The following is a 22,445-nucleotide window of genomic DNA, read 5'->3' as shown; positions in this document are numbered from 1 at the left end:
TATATGTACGCATACATCTTTCCCTCTTGGACCTCCTTCACAACCCGCATCATTGCTTTTTTTTTTTTAATTGAAAAAAACAAAAATTCTGTCTGGGTGTACATAAGCTTTTACCCAGGACTCTCCACAACAGTAAAAACCGGTTAACACGACAAGCAATCAATAACAACTTTTAACAGCTTCTACATATGTGCGGGGAAATACTGAATAGTGTTAATCTGAGCACTACTCATTTGGTTCACTTATTCAACAAATACTGACAGCCTGCTGCAGGTCAAACCATAGGCTGAGCATTAAAGATGCTTCGAGAAACAATGACAGTCTCTGCCTTCATGGAGCCTACATTTTGACTCTAAAGGCAGACATTCAGCAATGAACTCCCCAGTTAACTACGTAATGACAATATACGATAAGCAGTGCTACAGAAACAAAGACACAAAGGAAGCATGTACACTAAGGGTCTGGAACTCTGGTGGTTTTAGAGAAGATTCCTCTGTGGAAGTCTGAACTAAGCTCAAAAGACAAATGGAACAAACCAATGGCAGAGAAGGGGACTCACAGCCAGAGGGGGCAAACATTACAGGAAAATGCTCAGAGGAAGAAAAACACATGGCTAGTTCGAGGAGCTGAAGGGAGACCTATGTACCTGAAAACAAAGGGCAAGACGGAACAAGATGGAGAGATACGGCTGGAAGCGCAATCATGCAGGATATTACTTTTTCTTTTCTTTTTAATTAAATTAGCGGGAAGCCAGACTTCCATGGTGGTTAAGAATTCACCTGCCAATGCTGGGGACACGGGGTCAACCCCTGGTCTGGGAGGGTCCCAAATACTGCAGAGCAACTAAGCACGTGTTCCGCAACACGAGAAGCCACCGCAGTGAAAAGCCTGTGCACTAGAACTAAAGAGTAGCCCCCGCTCACAGCAGCTAGAGAAAGCCAAGCAGAGCAGCAAAGACCCAGTGCGGCCTGAAATAAACACAAACATAAATTAATGGAAGCCTTGGAAAACTTTTAAGAGCTAAAACATCTGAACCGGGGATATTAAGTTACATTTACTAAAGGTTAAGTAAAAATCATGTGCTTTCTAATTTTTATAAACCGGCAGTATCACATATGATAATCTATAATTCTTTGGAAACCGAAATACTCATTTCTTGACTATGCCTGGTAAGTATATATTCATCATCCACCAATTATCTAACAAGCACCTTATTCTGCTGGAATAAAACTCAAAGTTCAGAAAGAAGCAAAGAAAAAGTCCACAGCTCTCAAATTAGCTTTTACGAACCTAGTAGGACATAGGCCTTGCTTCACCTGCTTGATTTTATTTCACATAAAATTCTTATGAAATTTGCTTATCTCAGTTTTCAAGCTTCAAGCCAACTATACTCAGTAGAAAGGATGCGCATAACAGGGACAAATGGGCTAGGCCTATAGACAAGTACATTAAGTAATTGACAGCTGGCAGATTAATACTAAGGAAAAGTGGACATATTATTACATTTTGACAAGTAGATTCACTGAAACAGAATCCCTTCCTCATTCCCTGGCAAAACTGAATTAATGATATGTTCTTATACAAGCTTCCACAATAAAACCAAAGGGATACTTTTGTTTCAAATATTTTCACAGGTAACATTTATTATTTGTTCTTAATTACCGAAAGCAAAAGTCTAAGACAACTTATTTCTGCCCTGTCCAAAGAAGCAACATCAGAGATTACCCAAATTTAGAACATTACGTTTCAAGATCCTGCCAAAAATCTAACAGAAAAGCTCTTTAATCAAGTGGTGTACTAGCCAAATTTTAAACCATTACTCAGTTTATGCACAATGACTGCATGGATTAGATCCATGTTACCAATTTGCTCTTTAGCAAAGCCCTGTTTCCAGATAACTGTAGCTCCAGATAAGTAATACAACTGTTAATATGTATCCTTAACTTGATACATCATAACAGGCTAGATGAGGTTTTAAAACATCATTTGGGAATTCATGTAATTTACAGCATTGTACAAAAACTACGTCAGCAAAAATGTTCAACTCACCCAAGAGACCTAAGAAAAGAAAAATGCGGCCAAACAAAAAGAAGCAACTGGTGAAGAAAACAGCAGTTTCTAACCCCTCTTTTTTTTTTTAAGTTTTCCTTACATGTATTTGTGCTGATTCCCCTAAAAAACACAATGCTTTTTTCTAAATGTTTACCAATCCCATTTTACTTTATCTTTTGGCCATGACACAGCATGATCTTAGTTCCTCGACCTACTGGCATTAGGGTGAGCCCTAACCCAATAGGACTCCTGTTCTTAAAAGAGAAAAGATAAAAGACACAAAAGGAAGTCGGCCAGATGAAGAGAGAGGTAAAGACTGGATGCATGCTGCCACAGTTGAGAAATGCGGGGATACCAGAAGCTGAAAAAGGCAAGAAAGGCTCCTTCCTCTGGCATCAGAGGGAGGTGGTCCCGCCAACACCTCGACTCAGACATCTAGTGTGCAGAACAGTTCGAGAATCAATTCCTGTTACTATAAGCCACCCAGTGTGTGGCAGTTTGTTCTGGCAGCCCTAAAAAACTAATATAATAGGTTTTACGCATTTACTGTTGTAGTTATTCCTAGAGTTTTTGTTTGGTTGGTTTTAGGGATTTTTTAATCTGATTTTTATTCTGGCTCTCCATATCATCCAAGCTTTCTGTACATATGGATTTCTTTTGGTTAATTTTATACAGCACAATATAACTGCATTTTCTTTAAAAAAAAAAAAAAAACAATTTTTTTTTTCGTTGGCTGCACCCAGCTCTTAGTTGCACTATGTGGGATCTAGTTCCCTGACCAGGAATCAAACCCCAGCTCCCTGCACTGGGAGAACAGAGGATCCCATGCAGATGCCCTGCATTAACCACTGGACCACTAGGGAAGTCCCTGGATTCTCTTTTTGTCTGTAGTAGTTTTTCAGTTGACTCTTCTGGGCTTTTCAGATATACAACCATATGAAAATAGGGACTGTTTCAAGTCTGCACAACAACAGAATAAGCCATCGCTCTCTCAAAGTAGAAATCTCTCCCTCAACTTCCCACACAGATATAAAATAAACAAGGAGAATAAATAAAACCACAACAGAACCCATGCCTCAACCTTATCATTACCAGAAGACAGAGATCACAAAAACATTCAAATTACCTATAAGTAGAGGGAAAAAAGAAATACATTTCATAAGAAATCCAACTGCCTACCTTCTGCAAGCCTGTGGATGCAGAGAGTAAGAGGAGGTAAAAAAGAAACCACGAAAAACAGCACACTCGACCAGGGGACTTAGAGGAAGCACAAACAAAATGACCCAAGGAAGAGCAAACACAGTGAACACAAGTTAGGACTTGATAGTTCACAGCCCTAGTGATGCGGAAGCATCTACAAACTTCTGGATCAACGGTGGTACCCTCTGAGAAACCGCTTCTGGAGGAGTATTAGGTATAGAGATGCAAGAGAAGAAAGAGATGGTATCTCTTGGAGACAAAGAAATGAGTGGAAAGATGGGAGTAAGAGGCAGGAAATTAAGGACCCTGCAGAAAGGAAATGGAAACAACACATACCAAGCTTTTCTCTATCCTTCTTCCTGATCAACACCCCAAGTTCCTAAAAGACACTGAGAAGGAAAGGGAAGAGTGACAATAGAACTCTCAAACAAGGAACTCTATCCACAAAATGAAGATACCACAACACACAAAGTGCTAGAAAAAATCAGAAAAACACAAATCAAAGCTTTCATGTTGATGGTTTTCTCCCTACAAATCAACTATGAAGTTGGAAAAAATTGTAACATCCATCTACTTTTGAATTCAGTTCAGTTCAGTTCAGTCGCTCAGTCGTGTCCAACTCTTCAAACCCATGGACTGCAGCACACCAGGCTTTCCTTTCTGTCACCACCTCCCAGAGCTTGCTCAAACTCATGTCCATTGAGTCAGTGATGCCATTCAACCATCTCATCCTCTATCGTCCCCTTCTCCTCCTGCCTTCAATCTTTCCCAGCATCAGGGACTTTTCCAAGGAGTCAGTTCTTTGCATCAGGTGGCCAAAGTACTGGAGTTTCAGCTTCAGCATCAGTCCTTCCAGTGAATATTCAGGACTGATTCCCTTTAGGATGGACTGGTTCAATCTCCTTGCTGTCCAAGAGACTCTCAAAAGTCTTCTTCAACACCACACCTCAAATCATCAATTCTACTGTGCTCAGCTTTCTTTATACTCCAACTCTCACATCTATACATGACTACTGGAAAAACCATACCTTTGACTAGACGGACCTTGGTCGGCAAAGTAATGCGTTTGCTTTTTAATATGCTATCTAGTTTGGTCATCGCTTTTCTTTCAAGGAGCAAGCATCTTTTAATTTCATGCCTGCAGTCACCATCTGCAGTGATTTTGGAGCCCCCAAAAATAAAGTCTGTAACTGTCTTCATTGTTTCCCCATCATTTGCCAAGAAGTGATGGGACTGGATGCCATGATCTTCATTTTCTGAATGTTGAGTTTTAAGCCAGCTTTTTCACTCTCCTCTTTCCCTTTCATCAAGAGGTTCTTCAGGTCTTCACTTTCTGCCGTAAGGGTGGTGTCATCTGTGTATCTGAGGTTATTGATCAAAAAAGATTTTACAGATGTTAAAAAAAAAAGTCCCTAAGTCAGAAATAAAAAAAACTAAGTATCAAAACAGACAAAACCAAAGATAGGGATGTAATGAAGTTCATGGTAAATATCATTAACACTGCTGTATATTATATATGCAAGTTGTCAAGAGAGTAAATCCTAAGACTTCTCATCACAAGGAAAGTACTTTAAAAAATCTTTTTTATATTTCCTTAACATAAAAAATCTTTTTTATATTTCCTTAACATTGTATCTATATGAGATGATGGATGACTATATAAGACTAAACTTCCTGTGGTAATCACTTCGTGATGTACGTAAGTCAAACCATTTTGCTGTGTACCTTAAACTTATACAGCAGTGTATGTCAATTACATCTCAATAAAACTGGAATAAAAAATGGCAAAGATATTAAATACAGTTGACTATAGTGCAGGAAAAATCATCACATAAAATCATTGAAAAATGAAAGCTAAATTATATGGCACACGGAGGGGGACAGATTTTAATGAAAATTAATAAATGATGTTGAAGGAAAGGAGAAAAACAATAAAGAGAATAAAAATGAAATTAAGAAACAAAATAATCAGAGAGAAACTGGCTGACGAGATGACAGGCAAAAGTGACAGATCACCACTGGCGTCCCTGAGGAAGAAACTCAAAACAATGCATCAGGACTAAAACTATGAAACAAGAAAACTTTCCAGAAATAAAAGACCTGAATCCACATGCTTAAAAGGCCTACCAGATACTTAGGAAAATTGACCCAGAATGAGCAACTATAACACATATCCTTGTAACACTGTTTAAAGGAAAAAAGAAAAAAAACACTCTGGCACATTCTGACAAAATGATAAAATAATCTACAAAGGCAAGGGAAGTAGACCATACCAAACGACTCAAAAATAACATATAAAGCAAGAAAACAGTATTTTCAAGAAATGTAAAGAAAATAAAATGTAAACCAAGGATATTATATCCTGCCAAACTGTACTTCAAGTTCCAGGGACATCAAAAAACAACTTTGGGGATAAGCTCCTTGATACTGGTCTTGGCAATAATTTTTTCGACCTGATGCCAAAAGCAAAGGCAACAAAAGCAGAAATAAACATGTGTGACTATATTAGACTAAAAACTTTACAAAGCAAAGGAAATCATCATTTTGCAAATCATTTATCTGGTAAGTTAATATCTAAAATATATAAAGAACACACACAATTCAGGGACTTTCCTGGTGGTCCACTGGTTAAGAATCTGCCTTGCAATGCAGAGGGCACGGGTTTGATCCCTGGTCAGGGAAGTAAGATTCCCACATGCCTCAGAGCAACTAAGCCCAGGTGTCACAACTAGAAAGTCTGTGTGCTGCAACGAGATCCTCACAATGCAACAAAGACCCTGACTGCCGCAACTAAGACCACACAGAATCAAATTTAAAAAAAAGAACTCATACAATAGCCAAAAGAAATCTAAGTAACCAGATTAAAAAACGGGCAAAGAAGACACACAAATGATCAAGAGGTATACAAAAAGTTGCTCAACAATACCAGACATCAAGGAAATGCAAATCAAAACCAAAATGAGCAATCAGCTCACACGTGTTACAACACCTACTATGTAAGTGTTGGCAAGGATGTAGAGAAAAGAGAACCCTTATGTACTGTTGATGGGAATGTAAACTGGTGCAGTCCCTATGGAAAACTCCATGAAGGTTCTGCAAAAAAATTAAAAACAGAACTACTATATGATCCAGCAATTCCACTTCTGGGTATGTGTCTGAAGCAGGCAAAATAACTCTCTCAAAGAGATTATCTACACCCCCATGTTCACTGCAGCATTATTTATAACAACCAAGACATAGAAACAAACTAAGGGGGCACTAAGGGATGAATGGAGAAATAAAACCTGCCACAGACACAGTGGAATATCAGTTCAGTTCAGTTCAGTCGCTCAGTCGTGTCCGGCTCTTTGCGACCCCGTGAATCGCAGCACGCCAGGCCTCCCTCTCCATCACCAACTCCTGGAGTTCACTCAGACTCATGTCCATCGAGTCGGTGATGCCATCCAGCCATCTCATCCTCTGTCATCCCCTTCTCCTCCTGTCCCCAATCCCTCCCAGCATCAGAGTCTTTTCCAATGAGTCAACTGTTCGCATGAGGTGGACAAAGTACTGGAGTTTCAGCTTTAGCATCAGTCCTTCCAAAGAACACCAAGGACTGATCTCCTTTAGGATGGACTGGCTGGATCTCCTTGCAGTCCAAGGGAGTCTCAAGAGTCTTCTCCAACACCACAGTTTAAAAGCATCAATGGAATATCATTCAACTACAAAAAAGAAAGAACTCCTGTCATTTGCAATAACATAGATGCCCCGTGAGGGTATTATCCTAAGCAAAATAAATCAGAGAAAAGCAAATGCTGTACGATCTCACTTACATATCGAATCTTAAAAAACTGGACTCAGAAAAAGAGAGCAGGCTAATGGCTGCTGGAGGAGTGGGAAGGGGGAAATTGGGTGAAGGTGGTCAAAGGCACAAACTTCTAATTGTAAGACAAACAAGTTCCAGGATATAACACGCTGCATGGTGACTACAGTTAACACTCTGCATATCTGAAATTTGCTTAAAGTCCTCATCACAAGAATTACATGTTTTTACTTATGTGACCTGATAAACTAAACCGATATGTGGTCGTCATTTTGCAACATAAACTTGTATATTGTGCACCATTACACTCTCACAATGTTATATGTCGATTCAGATCACTTCAGTTCAGTCGCTCAGTCGTGTCTGACTCTTCATGACCCCATGGACCACAGCATGCCAGGCCTCCCTGTCCATCAACAACTCCCAGAGTCTACTCAAACTCATCTCCATTCAGTCGGTGATGCCATCCAACCATCTCATCCTCTGTTGTCCCATTCTCCTGCCTTCAATCTTTCCCAGTATCAGGATCTTTTCAAATGAGTCAGACTTATCACACTGATTGGTTTGCATATATCAAAGAATCCTTCCATGCCTGGAATAAATCCAACTTGATCCTGGTATATGAGATTTTTGATGTGTTGCTGAATTCTGTTTGCTAAAATTTTGTTAAAGATTTTTTCATCTATGTTCATCAGGGATATTATACTGGCCTACAGTTTTCTTTTCTGTGTGTTGTCTTTGTCTAGTTTTGGTATCAGGGTGATGGTGGCCTTGTAGACTGAGTTTGGAAGTGTTCCTACCTCCGCAGTTTTCTAAGAGTTTTTGAAGGATAGGCATTTGCTCTTCTCTAAATTCTTCACAGAATTCTCCTGTGAAGCCATCTGGTCCTGGGCTTTTGTTTTTTGGGAGATTTTTGATCACAGCTTCAATTTCAGTACTTGTAACTGGGTTGTTCATAATTTCTATTTCTTCCTGGTTCAGTCTTGGAAGTCTGAGTGTTTCTAAGAATCTGCCCATTTCTTCCAGGTTATCCATTTTATTGCCATATAGTTGTTCATAATAGTCTCTTATGATCCTTTGTATTTCTGCATTATCTGCTATAATCTCTCCTTTATCATTTCTAATTTTGTTGAGTTGAATCTTCTCCCTTTTTACTTGATAAGTCTGGCTAAAAGTTTGCCAATTTTGAAAATGTCAGTTGTGAAACAAAACACTTCACAATTCACATGGACACACAAAAGACCCTGAATAAGCAAAGCAGTCTTGAGAAAGAAGAATGGAGCTGGAGGAATCAACCTTCCTGACCAGATTATACTACAAAGCTACAGTCATCAAGATGGCATGATACCCGTACAAAAACAGAAATATAGACCAACAGAACAAGATAGAAAGCCCAGAAATAAACCTACGCACCTATGGTGCCTTATTTTTGACAAAGGAGGCGAAAATATACAATGGGGCAAAGAGAGCCTCTTCAGTAAACGGTGTTGGGAAAACTGGACAGCTATATGCAAAAGAATAAAAATAGAACACTTCCTAACACCATACACAAATATAAACTCATAATGGATTAAACACCTAAATGTAAGACCAGAAACTACAAAACTCTTGGAGTAATACATAGGCAGAACACTTGACATAAAGTAAGATTCTCTATGACCCACCTTCTACAGTAAAGGAAATAAAAACAGAAGTAAACAAGTGGGAACTGATTAAACTTAAAAGCTTTTGCACAGCAAAAGAAACTATAACCAAGGTGAACAGACAACTCTCAGAATGGGAGAAAAGGATAGCAAATGAAACGACTGACGAAGGATTATTTTCCAAAATATACAAGCAGCTCATACAACTCAATACCAGAAAAACAAACAACCCAATCAAAAAGTGGGGAAAAGAACTAAACAGACATCTCTCCAAAGAAGACATACAGATGGCTAACAAACACATGAAAAGATGCTTGCTGAACACCGCTCGTTATTAGAGAAATGGAAATCAAAACTACAATGAGCTATCACTTCACAGTGGTCAGAATGGCCATCATCAAAAAGTCTATAAACAATAAATGCTGGAGAGGGTGTGGAGCAAAGGAAATGCTCTTGCTCTGTTGGTGAGGATGTAAATTGATACAGCCACTATGGAAGATGGTATAGATTCCTTAAAAAACTAGGAATAAAACCACCATATGACCCAGCAATCCCACTCCTAGGCATATACCATGAGGAAATCAAAATTGAAAAAGACACAGGCATCCCATTGTTCACTACAGCACTATTTACAATAGCTAGAACATGGAAGCAAACTAAATGTCCATCGACAGATGAATGGATAAAGAAGTTGTGGTACATATACAAAATGGAATATCACTGAGCCATGAAATTAAAAGATGGTTGCTCCTTGAACGACAAGTTATGACCAACCCAGACAGCATATTAAAAAGCACAGACATAACTTTGCCAACAAAGGTCTGTCTAGTCAAAGCTAGTTTTTCCAGTAGTCATGTATGGATGTGAGAGTTGGACTATAAAGAAAGCTGAGCACCAAAGAATTGATGCTTTTTAACTGTGGTATTGGAGAAGACTCTTGAGAGTCCCTCGGACTGCAAGGAAATCCAATCAGTACATCCTAAAGGCAATCAGTCCTGAATATTCACTGGAAGGACTGATACTGAAGCTGAAACTTCAATATTTTGGCCACCTGATGCGAAGAACTGACTCACTGGAAAAAAACCTGATGCTGGGAAAGATTGAAGGCGAGAGAAGAAGGGGATGACAGAGGATGAGATGGTTGGATGGCATCACCGACTGCATGGACATAAGTTTGAGAAAGCTCCAGGAGTTGGTGATGGACAGGGAAGCCTGGCGTGCAGTCCATGGGGTCCCAAAGTCGGACATGACTGCTTGACTGATCTGAATGGAACTGAATAGCCATAAAAAGGAAAGCATTTCAGTCAGTTCTAATGAGGTGGATGAACCTAGAACCTATTACACAGAGTGAAGTTAGTCAGAAAGAGAAAGATAAATATCGTATTCTAATGCATATATATAGAATCTAGAAAAATGATACTGAAAAATTTATTTGCAGGGCAGCAGTGGAGAAACAGACAAAGAGAATAGACTTATGGACATGGGGAGAAGGGAGGAGAGGGTGAGATGTAAGAAAGAGTAACATGGAAACTTATATTACCATATGTCAAATATAGTCAATGGGAATTTGCTTTATGGCTCAGGAAACTCTAACAAGGGCTCTCTATCAACCTAGAGGGGTGGGATGGGGACGGAGGTTTAAAAGGGAGGAGATATATATATATACCTATGGCTGATTCATGTTGAGGTTTGACAGAAAACAACAAAATTCTGTAAAGCAATTATTGTTTAATAAAAAAATTAATTTTTTAAATAAATAAAATAAAGATACACATGTCCCCAGATATCAAAACAAGTGCTTAAAAAAACAAAGATAACATATAAATAGAGAAAGATAGTAAATACAACATACTAACCGAAGCACTGACAAACAGCACACAGCATTACAAGGCACAGAATATACTGCATGTACACTCTACAAAGCTGACTTAATGACGGGCTACTTACACAATTCGCGATCCATCTGAAAGAAAATACCAACCTGTCTTAAACTCATTCCTTTGAAAACAAGAGAGGAGGCACAATGACCAGCATGCAGGAAGTTTCCTGGGAAGAGCTCTTAGGAGAAACACCTGGAAGGAAGTGAAGGAAGCTGAGGTGAGAATGGGGAGGAACTGGCCCAATGAGGGTGCAGCGAGAGCCTCAGGTAATGCTCATGGAGCACCAGAGCTGGGACTGTCCCTAAAGGAATTGTCCAGAGTTGTCCCTAACAGGGGAGAGTTTGCTTGGAGACTGTATCCCTGCCTCACTCAGTTAGCTCTCAGAGGATGCCTCTTAGACAGAGTGTAATCTTGGCCAACAGCAATTCCCAGTAAGGTTTGCAGCTGTAAGCAACCAGCCTGTGTAGGTGGAACACATGTAGCTCGGTGGGGAAGAGAAGGTCTTTCAGAGTACTGTAACAACCACAACATCCTATAGCAATAAAAATCCATTAACAGGCTACAATGAGGATAAACCTTGCAAATGTAGCAACAGGTTAAAAAGTATATACACAACATGATTATATTTACATAAGTTAGTTAGTCCAATTGCTCAGTCATGTCCAACTCTTTGCGCCCCCGAAGCACAGCACGCCAAGCCTCCCTGTCCATCACCAACTCCCGGAGTTCACCCAAACCCATGTCCACTGAGTCAGTGATGCCATCCAGCCATCTCATCCTCTGTCATCCCCTTTCCTCCTGCCCTCAATCTTTCCCAACATTAGGGTCTTTTCAAGTGAGTCAGCTCTTCGCATCCAGTGGCCAAAGTTTTGGAGTTTCAGCTTCAGCATTAGTCCTTCCAACGTATGCTGCTAAGTCGCTTCAGTCGTGTCCGACCCTGTGCGACCCCATAGATGGCAGTCGAACTGGCTCCCCCGTCCGCGGGACTCTCAAGGCAAGAACACTGGAGTGGGTTGCCATTTCCTTCTCCAATGCATGAAAGTGAAAAGTGAAAGCCAAGTTGCTCAGTCGTGTCTGACTCTCAGCAACCCCATGGACTGCAGCCTACCAGGCTCCTCCGTCCATGGGATTTTCCAGGCAAGAGTACTGGAATGTGTTGCCATTGCCTTCTCCATTCCAATGAATACTCAGGACTGATTTCCTTTAGGATGGACTGGTTGGATCTCCTTGCAGTTCAAGAGACTCTCAAGAGTCTTCTCCAACACCATAGTTTAAACGCATCAATTCTTCAGCTCTCAGTCTTCTTTATAGTCCAACTCTCACATCCATACATGACCAGTGGAAAAACCATAGCCTTGACTAGACGGACCTTTGTTAACAAAGTAATGTCTGCTTTTCAATATGCTGTCTAGGTTGGGCATAACTTTCCTTCCAAGGAGTAAGCGTCTTTTAATTTCATGGCTGCAATCACCATCTGCAGTGATTTTGGAGCCCAGAAAAATAAAGTCTGACACTGATTCCACTGTTTCCCCATCCATTTCCCATGAAGTGATGGGACCAGATGACATGATTTTAGTTTTCCCAACGTTGAGCTTTAAGTCAACTTTTTCACTCTCCTCTTTCACCTTCATCAAGAGGCTCTTTAGTTCCTCTTCACTTTCTGCCATAAGGGTGGTGTCATCTGCATATCTGAGGTTACTGATATTTCTCCCAGCAATCTTGATTCCAGCCTGTGCTTCCTCCAGCCCAGCGTTTCTCATGATGTACTCTGCATAGAAGTTAAATAAGCAGGGTGACAATATACAGCCTTGACGTACTCCTTTTCCTATTTGGAACGAGTCTGTTGTTCCATGTCCAGTTCTAACTGTTGCTTCCTGACCTGCATACAGGTTTCTCAACAGGCAGGTCGGGTGGTCTGGTATTCCCATCTCTTTCAGAATTTCCCACAGTTTATTGTGATCCACACAGTCAAAGGCTTTGGCATAGTCAATAAAGCAGAAGTATATGTTTTCTGGAACTCTCTTGCTTTTTCGATGATCCAATGGATGTTGGCAATTTGATCTCTGGTTCCTCTGCCTTTTCTAAAACCAGCTTGAACATCTGGAAGTTCACAGTTCATGGATTGTTGAAGCCTGGCTTGGAGAATCTTGAGCATTACTTTACTAGCGTGTGGGATGAGTGCAATTGTGCAGTAGTTTGAGCTTTCTTTGGGATTGGAATGAAAACTGACCTTTTCCAGTCCTGTGGCCACTGCTGAGTTTTCCAAATTGGCTGGCGTACTGAGTGCAGCACTTTCACAGCATCATCTTTTAGGATCTGAAATAGTTCAACTGGAATTCCATCACCTCCACTAGCTTTGTTCATAGTGATGCTTCCTAAGGCCTATTTGACTTCACATTCCGGGATGTCTGGCTCTAGGTGAGTGATCACACATAGATCACATCGTGATTTTCTGAGTCGTGAAGATCTTTTTTGTACAGTTCTTGTGTGTATTCTTGCCACCTCTTCTTAATATCTTCTGCTTCTGTTAGATCCCTATCATTTCTGTCCTTTATCAAGCCCATCTTTGCATGAAATGTTCCCTTGGTATCTCTAATTTTCCATGCAAAAAAATGCATAGTGCCTAAAAGAATAAAAACGTAAGATGCACACAGAAATTAACACACACAATACCGAATTTCTCTTCTCTGTGCAAAAGATGGAAAGCATTTAAGCTAAGGAACAAAGGTTTCAGCTACATGTCAGACTGTATAAGCAGAATTACCAGATATGAAGGGGGTTTATTATATTATTCCACATACTATTTAAATACCTCAAGTACAGCCCCCTCCCCGATGGCCCCCAATAAATATGTGAAAACAAACAAACAAACAAACAAACAAAAAATCTCAGGTAAGGCAAACATTTAAGTAAAAAAAAAGAAAATAAAGAGTAATAATCTAACACCTACATCTTTTAAAACAATAATCAAATACACAGTATTTAAACAAATACACGGCATAGGAAAAGATAAACAGGGAAAATTAACACCAAGTCAGATGAAACTGAAAAAAACGTAAGAGCGCCTTTTTAGCCTGGGAGCAGATAAACTGAGGACCTGGACAAAATGAGTTACCAAAAACTATCTCCAGAAGAGGCAGAAAATCTAAGCTGACAAGTTACTACAGAAAAAAATTAATTGGTCAAAAGGTTTCCCATTTAAAGAGCAACTGGGGAATACTCTTACAAATAAGTTCTATCAATAAGAATACATTTTAATTATTATTAATAATTAACTATTAATGCCTTTAAAGCAAATACTAAACTATACTTTTAAAGGATATGATAAGATTTAAGATGCATTCATTATACAGCTTTGGTAAACTCTCATTATCAACACCGAATAGCAGAAAAATGATTAATACTTGAGAAGATTATATTTTAATAAGAATGCATACAGAATTTTATCACATGCCTTTCAGCACTTACGGATATATTTCTCATCAGGTATCATTAAAGAAACAGTCCGTTTAAAGAATAAGAAGGAATAATGTTTATTATTACCCCTCACCACTATTATTTAACATTGTACTATGGATATCAGCCAATGCAACCACACAGAAGAATAACAGATGTATATACAGTGACTGAAGAGATAAAGTTATCATTAGTTACAGATGATCTGACTGTTTACAGAGAAGCCCCAAAGAATCAACTGGAAAGATCTTTCAAACAAGTGATAAAGCAGATTGCAAAATTCATGCTCAGAAATTAACAGCTTTCTTATGCATAAAAAGTATGCCTTCTGATAACTAGTTAGAAGAATTAATGGTGAAAATTTCCGAATTTACAATAGCAAGAAAAAAAAAAGGAAAAAATCAAGAAGGAAAATGTAGGGATTTTAAAAAAGGAAAAAAATGCCAAGTTCTTACATCAGTTGAGTTCAGTTGCTCAGTCGTGTCCAACTCTTTGCGATCCCATGAACTGCAGCACGCCAGGCCTCCCTGTCCATCACCAAATCCTGGAATTCACCCAAATTTCTGTCCATCGAGTCGGTGATACCATCCAGCTATCTCATCCTCTGTTGTCCCTTCTCCTCCTGCCCCCAATCCCTCCCAGCATCAGAGTCTTTTCAATGAGTCAACTCTTCGCATGAGGTGGCCAAAGTATTGGAGTTTCAGCTTTGGCATCAGTCCTTCCAAAGAACACCCAGGACTGATCTCCTTTAGAAAGGATTGGTTGGATCTCCTTGCAGTCCAAGGGACTCTCAAGAGTCTTCTCCAACACCACAGTTCAAAAGTGCTCAGCTTTCTTCACAGTCCAACTCTCACATCCATACATGACCACTGGAAAAACCATAGCCTTGACTAGACAGACCTTTGTCGGCAAAGTAATGTCTCTGCTTTTCAATATGCTATTTAGGTTGGTTATAACTTTCCTTCCAAGGAGTGTCTTTTAATTTCATGGCTGCAATCACCATCTGCAGTGATTTTGGATCCCAAAAAAATATTCTGACGCTGTTTCCACTGTTTCCCCATCTATTTCCCATGAAGTGATGGGACAAGATGACATGATCTTCGTTTTCTGAATGTTGAGCTTTAAGTCAACTTTTTCACTCTCCTCTTTCACTTTCATCAAGAGGCTTTTTAGTTCCTCTTCACTTTCTGCCATAAGGGTGGTGTCATCTGCTTATCTGAGATGATTGATACTTCTCCCGGCAATCTTGATTCCAGCTTGTGCTTCCTCCAGCCCAGCGTTTCTCATGATGTACTCTGCATAGAAGTTAAATAAGCAGGGTGACAATATACAGCCTTGACGTACTTCTTTTTCTATTTGGAACCAGTCTGTTGTTCCATGTCCAGTTCTAACTGTTGCTTCCTGACCTACATATAGGTTTCTCAAGAGGCAGGTCAGTTGGTCTGGTATTCCCATCTCTTTCAGAATTTTCCACAGTTTATTGTGATCCACACAGAATGAAGACCTACAAGACCTTTTAGAACTAACACCCAAAAATGATGTCCTTTTCATTATAGGGGACTGGAATGCAAATGTAGGAAGTCAAGAAACACCTGGGGTAACAGGCAAATTTGGCCTTGGAATACGGACTGAAGCAAGGCAAAGGCTAATACAGGTTTGCCAAGAGAACGCACTGGTCATAGCAAACACCCTCTTCCAACAACACAAAAGAAAACTCTACACATGGACATGACCAGATGGTCAACGCCGAAATCAGATTGATTATATTCTTTGCAGCCAAAGATGGAGAAGCTCTATACAGTGAGCAAAAACAAGACCGGGAGCTGACTGTGGCTCAGATCATGAACTCCTCATTGCCAAATTCAGACTTAAATTGAAGTTCTTACATAAAAAAAAGCAAAATCGTAACAAATTCAGTTCAGTTGCTCAGTCACGTCCAACTCTTTGTGAACCCTACCCATCAGACATTCCCATGCCCATGCCACTCATGCCCATTGCATCAGTGATGCCATCCAACCATCTCATCCCCTGTCGTCCCCTTGTCCTCCCGCCTTCAATCTCTCCCAGCATCAGGGTCTTTTCCAATGACTCACTTCTTCGCATCAGGTGGCCAAAGTATTCGAGTCTTGGCTTCACCATCGGTCCTTCCAATGAATATTCAGGACTGATCTCCTTTAGGATTGACAAGTTGGATCTCCTTGCAGTCCAAGGGACTCTCAAGAGTCTTCTCCAACACCACAGTTCAAAATCATCAGTTCTTTGGTGCTCAGCTTTCTCTATAATCCAACTCTCATATCCATACATGATGATTGGAAAAATGATAGCTTTGACCAGAAGGGCCTTTGTTGGTCAAGTAATGTCTCTGCTTTTTAAAATGCTATCTAGGTTGGTTATAGCTTTCCTTCCAAGGAGCAAGTGTCTTCTAATTTCATGGCTAGTCACCACCTGCAGTGATTTTGGAGCAAAAAAAAATCAAGTCTCTCACTGTTTCCATTGTTTCCTCATCTATTTGCCATGAAGTGATGGGACCGGATGCCATGATATTAGTTTTCTGGATGTTGAGTTTTAAGCTGGCTTCTTCACTCTCCTGTTTCACTTTCCTCAAGAGGCTCTTTAGTTCTTCTTTGCTTTCTGCTAAGGGTGGTGTCATCTGCATATCTGACGTTATTGACATTTCTCCAGGCAATCTTGATTCCAGCTTATTCTTCATCCAGCCCAGCATTTCGTATGATGTATGCGGCATATAAGTTTAATAAGCTTATACAATGTAATTACAATATACAGTCTTGACTTGCTCCTTTCCTGATTCAGTCTGTTGTTCCATGTCCAGTTCTAACTGTTGCTTCTTGACCTCCATATAGATTTCTCAGGAGGTAGATCAGGTGGTCTGGTATTCCCATCTCTTTCAGAATTTCCCACAGTTTGTTGTGATCCACACAGTCAAAGGCTTTGGCATAGTCAACAAAGCAAAGGTAGATTTTTTTCTGGAACTCTCTTGCTTTTTCGATGATCCAGTGGAAGTTGGCAATTTGATCTCTGGTTCCTCTGCCTTTTCTAAAACCAGCTTGAACATCTGGAAGTTCACAATTCACATACTGTTGAAGCCTGGCTTGGAGAATTTTGAGCATTACTTTGCTAGTGTGTGAGATGAGTGCCACTGTGCAGTAGTTTGAGCATTCTTTGGCATTGCCTTTCTTTGGGATTGGAAAACTGACCTTTTCCAGTCCTGTGGCCACTGCTGAGTTTTCCAGTTTGCCAGATTTGCTGGCATATTGAGTGCGGCACTTTCACAGCATCATCTTTTCGGATCCAAAATAGCTCAACTGGAATTCCATCACCTGCACTAGCTTTGTTTAGCTTTGTTCGTAGTGATGCTTTCTAAGGTCCACTTGAGTTTGCATTCCAGGATGGCTGGCTCTAGGTGAGTGATCACACCATCGTGGTTACCTGGGTCATGAAGATCTTTTTTTGTATAGTTCTTCTGTGTATTCTTGCCTTCTCAATATTTTCTGCTTCTGTTAGGTACATACCATTTCTGTCCTTTATTGTGCTCATCTTTGTGTGAAATGTTCCCTTAGTATCTCTAATTTTCTTGACGTGATCTCTAGTCTTTCCCATTCATAATAAACTAACTTCTCCCAAATTAACCAAGAGATACAATAAATCACAATAAAGTTAACAATATCTTATTTTCTAATTAGATTGAATGATTTAAAAATTAATTTGGAATGTAAGACCTAAAACTGTAAAACTCTTAAAACACAGGGTAAAAGTTGTAAAATAGTTTATGTGGCAATGATTTCTTGTATATGACACCAGAGGTATAGACAACAAAATAAAAAACGTATCATGAACATTAAAAAACTTAGAACATCAAAAGACTCTATGCACAGAGTAAAAGAGCAACCCACAGAAGCTGTCGCGGGGGGTGGCGGTGTGTGGATCTGCAAATCAAAAATTTGATAGGGATTAAAACCCAAAATACATAGAGAACTAAAACTCAATGACAATAAAACATATAACACAATTCAAAAACGAGCAAAGGATCTGACTGGATATTACTCCAAAGAAGAAATATGAGTGTCCTATAAACACATTTAGGAGTAGTACCATAAAGAAGGCTGAGTGCTAAAGAAATGATGCTTTTGAAGTGTGGTGTTGGAGAAGACTCTTGAGAGCCCCTTGGACAGCGAGGAGATCAAACCAGTCAATCCTAAAGGAAATCAACTCTGAATATTCATTGGAAGGACTAATGCTGAAGCTGAAGCTCCAGTACTTTAGCTATCTGATGCGAAGAGCCAACTCACTGAAAAAAACCTTGGTGCTGGAAAAGATTGAAGGCATGAGAAGGGGACGACAGAGGATGAGATGGTTGGATGGCATCACCAACTCAATGGACGCGAGTTTGAGCAAGTCTCAGCTGAACATGACTGAGTGACTGAACATCAAGCAGATAAAAAGATGCTCAACATTAATAATCATAGGGTACTAAAAACCAAAACTACAATGAGCTACCAACTCACACCCAAATGGCTACTAGCAAAAAAAAGAAACAAAACAGAACAGTAAGTGTGGTGAGGATGGTGAGAAAGTGGAATCCTCGCACTCTGTTGGCAAAATGTAAAGCAGTAGAGCTGCTATTTAAAATAGTATGGCAGTTCCCCCAAAAATCAAAAATTAAAAACAGAATTATTATACAATCCAGCCATTCCACTTCTGGGATGATACCCTAAAGGACTGAAAGCAGAGTCTCAAAGAGGTATCTGTACATTCATGTTCACAGTAGCATCATTCACAATAGCTAAAACATGGACGCAATCATGACCATCAAAAGAATAGGCCAACAAAACATGGTACACGTATACATACAATGGAATATTATTCAGTCTTAAAAAGGAAGGGAATCATTAAGGGAAATCATTCATGTGACACAATGAATGAATCCCGAGGACATTATGCCAAGCAAAATAAGCCAATCAGAAAAAAGAAAAATACTCAATGATTCTACTTTTATGAAGTACTTACAGTAGGCAAAATGAGAGTCAGAAAATAGAATGGTGGTTGCTGGGTGCTAGGGCACAGGAGACGGGAATGGGGGATTACTGTTTAATTCATATAGAGTTTCAGTTTTACAAGATGAAAAGCGTTATGATATGGATGCCGGAGGTTACACAAAAACATGAACTACATACTAAAAAGGAGTTAAAGTGGTAAATTTAATACGTAATTAACCATAATAAATGCAGACGGAAATGGCAACCCACTCCTGTATTCTTGCCTGGAGAATCCCATGGACAGAGGAGCCTAGCGGACTACAGTCCCTGGGGTTGCAAAGAGTCGGACACAACTAAAGTGACTAAGACACACCATAATAAAAAAATAACTCTTTAATGGACAGAAAATAAAGTATGGGATAAGCAAAAACGAAAAACTTAATATGGAAAAATAAGCAAAACAACAACATAAATTCTGGAAATAAAGAGTAAGGATTAGCCACATCTAATTACTAAACCAATTATAAAATTGCAATAATTAAAATATACACTGTTAATCAAAAAGCATATAGGTTGATGGGCCAGAAAAACAAGTGCAAGTATAGACCTAAATCTACAAAGAAACTTAGTATATATTAAAGTTGATACTTCAAATTCAGTTCAGTTCAGTTCAGTTGCTCAGTCGTGTCCGATTCTTTGCGACCCCATGAACTGCAGCACGCCAGGCCTCCCTGTTCATCATGGAGTTCACTCAGACTCACATCCATCAAGTCAGTGATGCCATCCAGCGATCTCATCCTCGGTCATCCCCTTCTCCTCCTGCCCCCAATCTCTCCCAGCATCAGAGTCTTTTCCAGTGAGTCAACTCTTCGCATGAGGTAGCCAAAGTACTGGAGATTCAGCTTCAGCATCATTCCCTCCAAAGAAATCCCAGGGCTGATCTTCAGAATGGACTGGTTGGATCTCCTTGCAGTCCAAGGGACTCTCAAGAGTCTTCTCCAACACCACAGTTCAAATTAGTAAAGTATAAATGGTTTAGGTAGATTATTCAATAAATAGCAATGGGATATGTGACAACTGAGTAATCAACTGAAAAAAATTAATTGGAGCCATAATTTGTACTTCATTCAAAAGAAATTCCAGATGCATCAAAAAATCCAATGCAATGCTTTGGTACTGGAAAAAAAATGGAAGTTAGATTTTTTAATGTCTATGTAGAAAAATTCTTTTAAAATATGAACTCAAACCAGGAGTCATCAAGGGAAGAAAACTGATATAACTACTTTTTTACATTTAAAGAAAACACAATAAAGAAACACCTAAGGAAATAAACTGGAAAAAAGTATCTGCAATTCCCATTGCAGAAAAAGAACTACTCTCTAGCCTATGAAAACTCCTATAAATAAATAGAACAACAAGAGCCTAAAGAAAATGGGCAAAGGATACAGGACAGAAAAGAAATAGATTTTAAACATTGAAAAAATATATTCTATATATAAAATAGATAACTGACAAGAACTTATCATATAGCACAGGGAATTCTACTCAATACTCTGTAATGAGGTATATGGGAACAGAGTCTAAAAAAAGAGTAGGTCCATGTATATATATATAAATGACTCAGTTTGCTGTGTAGCAGAAACTAACACAACAGTATAAAACTACTCTCCTCCAATAAAAATCATATATATATGTACATGTATATATATATGTACGTGTGTGTGTATATATATATACACATAATCTCTCTATAAAAGAGAAATACAAAATAATGTTGTAACATACAAGATGAAAAATATTGACACCAGTATCTACACAGAGAAAGAAGACCACCTCCGAGGAAAGGAACTGTCTGGATATACAACAGAGTGGGAAAAATACCTTTTTCTTTTCTTGGATCAAATAATAAGATGAGCTACTTACATCTTTTATACATTCTATATTTTTATCATTAACACAAAGTATCTACATAACACCGACTTAACTTTTAATTCTGTATTTTCTTTCGTAGAGAAATAATACTTCTATTTTTAAATAAGTAGAAATAATCATCTGAGGTACACAGCATCCGGATATGGTTTCTGCAGTATTGTAGACAGGATCCTTACTTAAGGAACTTGAAAAACTATAATTATTGCAATCAAATTCTAGGTAATGAAAAGTCCTCTTCTACAATAAGGTAGAGAACTAAACAAGACCAAATTCTCCAAATCTGACACATGATGCAACGTAGCAACATGTGGGACTCCAAGATAAAATTACAAGGAACGTGGGTTTTCAGAAGCCAGAAGATGGCGGTATTACCTCATTAATGCCTTACTGCTACCTACATCTAAGCACTCAACTTCTGTTATCAAGAGATCCCTTCTTCCTTTTCCCTCTGTCTGTCTTCCACTGTCCTTCTGCACTCCCGCATATATCATATATCTACCTAGCCTTCTATCCTTTACCCAAGATATGAAACTGAAATAAACATTAGAGGAAGAGGAAGATGGAAGTAATTTCTGAATTTGTAAGAATACTATTTTTAAGTGAATATATTTAAAATGTATAAGGTTCTTTCTGTTTTAAAATCAAAGTATAAATGATCGACAACATTCTATATGCTTAGATGGACATTATAATGATTCGCAATTTTTAAAGACTATAATCCATTTGTAGCTATTATAAAATACTGGCTTTATTACTATGTTGTACAATATATCCTTGTAGCTTCTTTATTTTACACCTAGTAGTTGCCACCTCTTAATCCTCTAACCCTATTTTACCCTTCTCTCTTCCCTCTCCCTACAGGTAACCACTAGTTCGTTCTCTATATCTGAGTCTGTTTCTTTTTATTATATTCACTAGTTTAATAATATTATTCATCACTAGTTAGATCCCACATACAAGTAATAACATACAGTAATTATTTTTCTCTAACTTATTTCACTAACACCCTCCAAGCTATCCATGTTGCTGCAAATGGAAATTTTTCGTTCTTTTTTCTGGTTGAGTAGTATTTCATTGAAGAGAGGACAGTCTTACACAGTATACATTATGTATACCATATCTTCTTTACCCACTCATCTGGTGATGGATGCTTACACTGCTTCCATGTCTCAGCTATTGTAACAACACTCCTATTAAAAACGGGGTGTGTGACGGGGTGTGTGAATCGTTTCTAATTAGTGGTTTCCGTTTTCTTTGGATGTACACACAGGAACAGAATTGCTGGTAACTCTATTTTAGTTTTCTGGAGAACTTCTATACTGTTTTCTCTAGTGGCTGCACCAATTTACATTCTCACTAACAGTGAGTGCACTTTTCTGCACATTTTCACCAACATCTGCTACTTGCGGTCTTTCGATGATACCATTTATGACAAGTGTGAGATGATACCTCATTGTGGTTTTAATTTGCACTTCTCTGACAATTA

The 22,445-nt window shown here is 39.0% G+C and overlaps 1 protein-coding gene across 4 annotated transcripts in view; it reads right to left on the bottom strand.

Moving 5' to 3' along the window:
• Positions 1 to 22,445, bottom strand: part of TFDP2 (transcription factor Dp-2) — a 208,473-nt gene that overhangs the window by 159,991 nt on the left and 26,037 nt on the right. For 3 of the 4 annotated variants that reach the window (XM_052649237.1, XM_052649259.1, XM_052649244.1), the window contains exon 2: positions 10,679 to 10,769. The exons of the other annotated variant lie outside the window; for it this stretch is intronic. The gene's annotated coding sequence lies outside the window, so the exon portion shown is untranslated. The remainder of the gene's footprint in view (positions 1 to 10,678; positions 10,770 to 22,445) is intronic. 4 annotated transcript variants of the gene reach the window in all.

The sequence above is a fragment of the Budorcas taxicolor genome, chromosome 1, assembly GCF_023091745.1.
Source record: "Budorcas taxicolor isolate Tak-1 chromosome 1, Takin1.1, whole genome shotgun sequence".
NCBI classification, from domain to species: domain Eukaryota; kingdom Metazoa; phylum Chordata; class Mammalia; order Artiodactyla; family Bovidae; genus Budorcas; species Budorcas taxicolor.
Note: the sequence above shows the minus strand (reverse complement) of the source record. Positions and strands in the feature narration are given on the sequence as shown.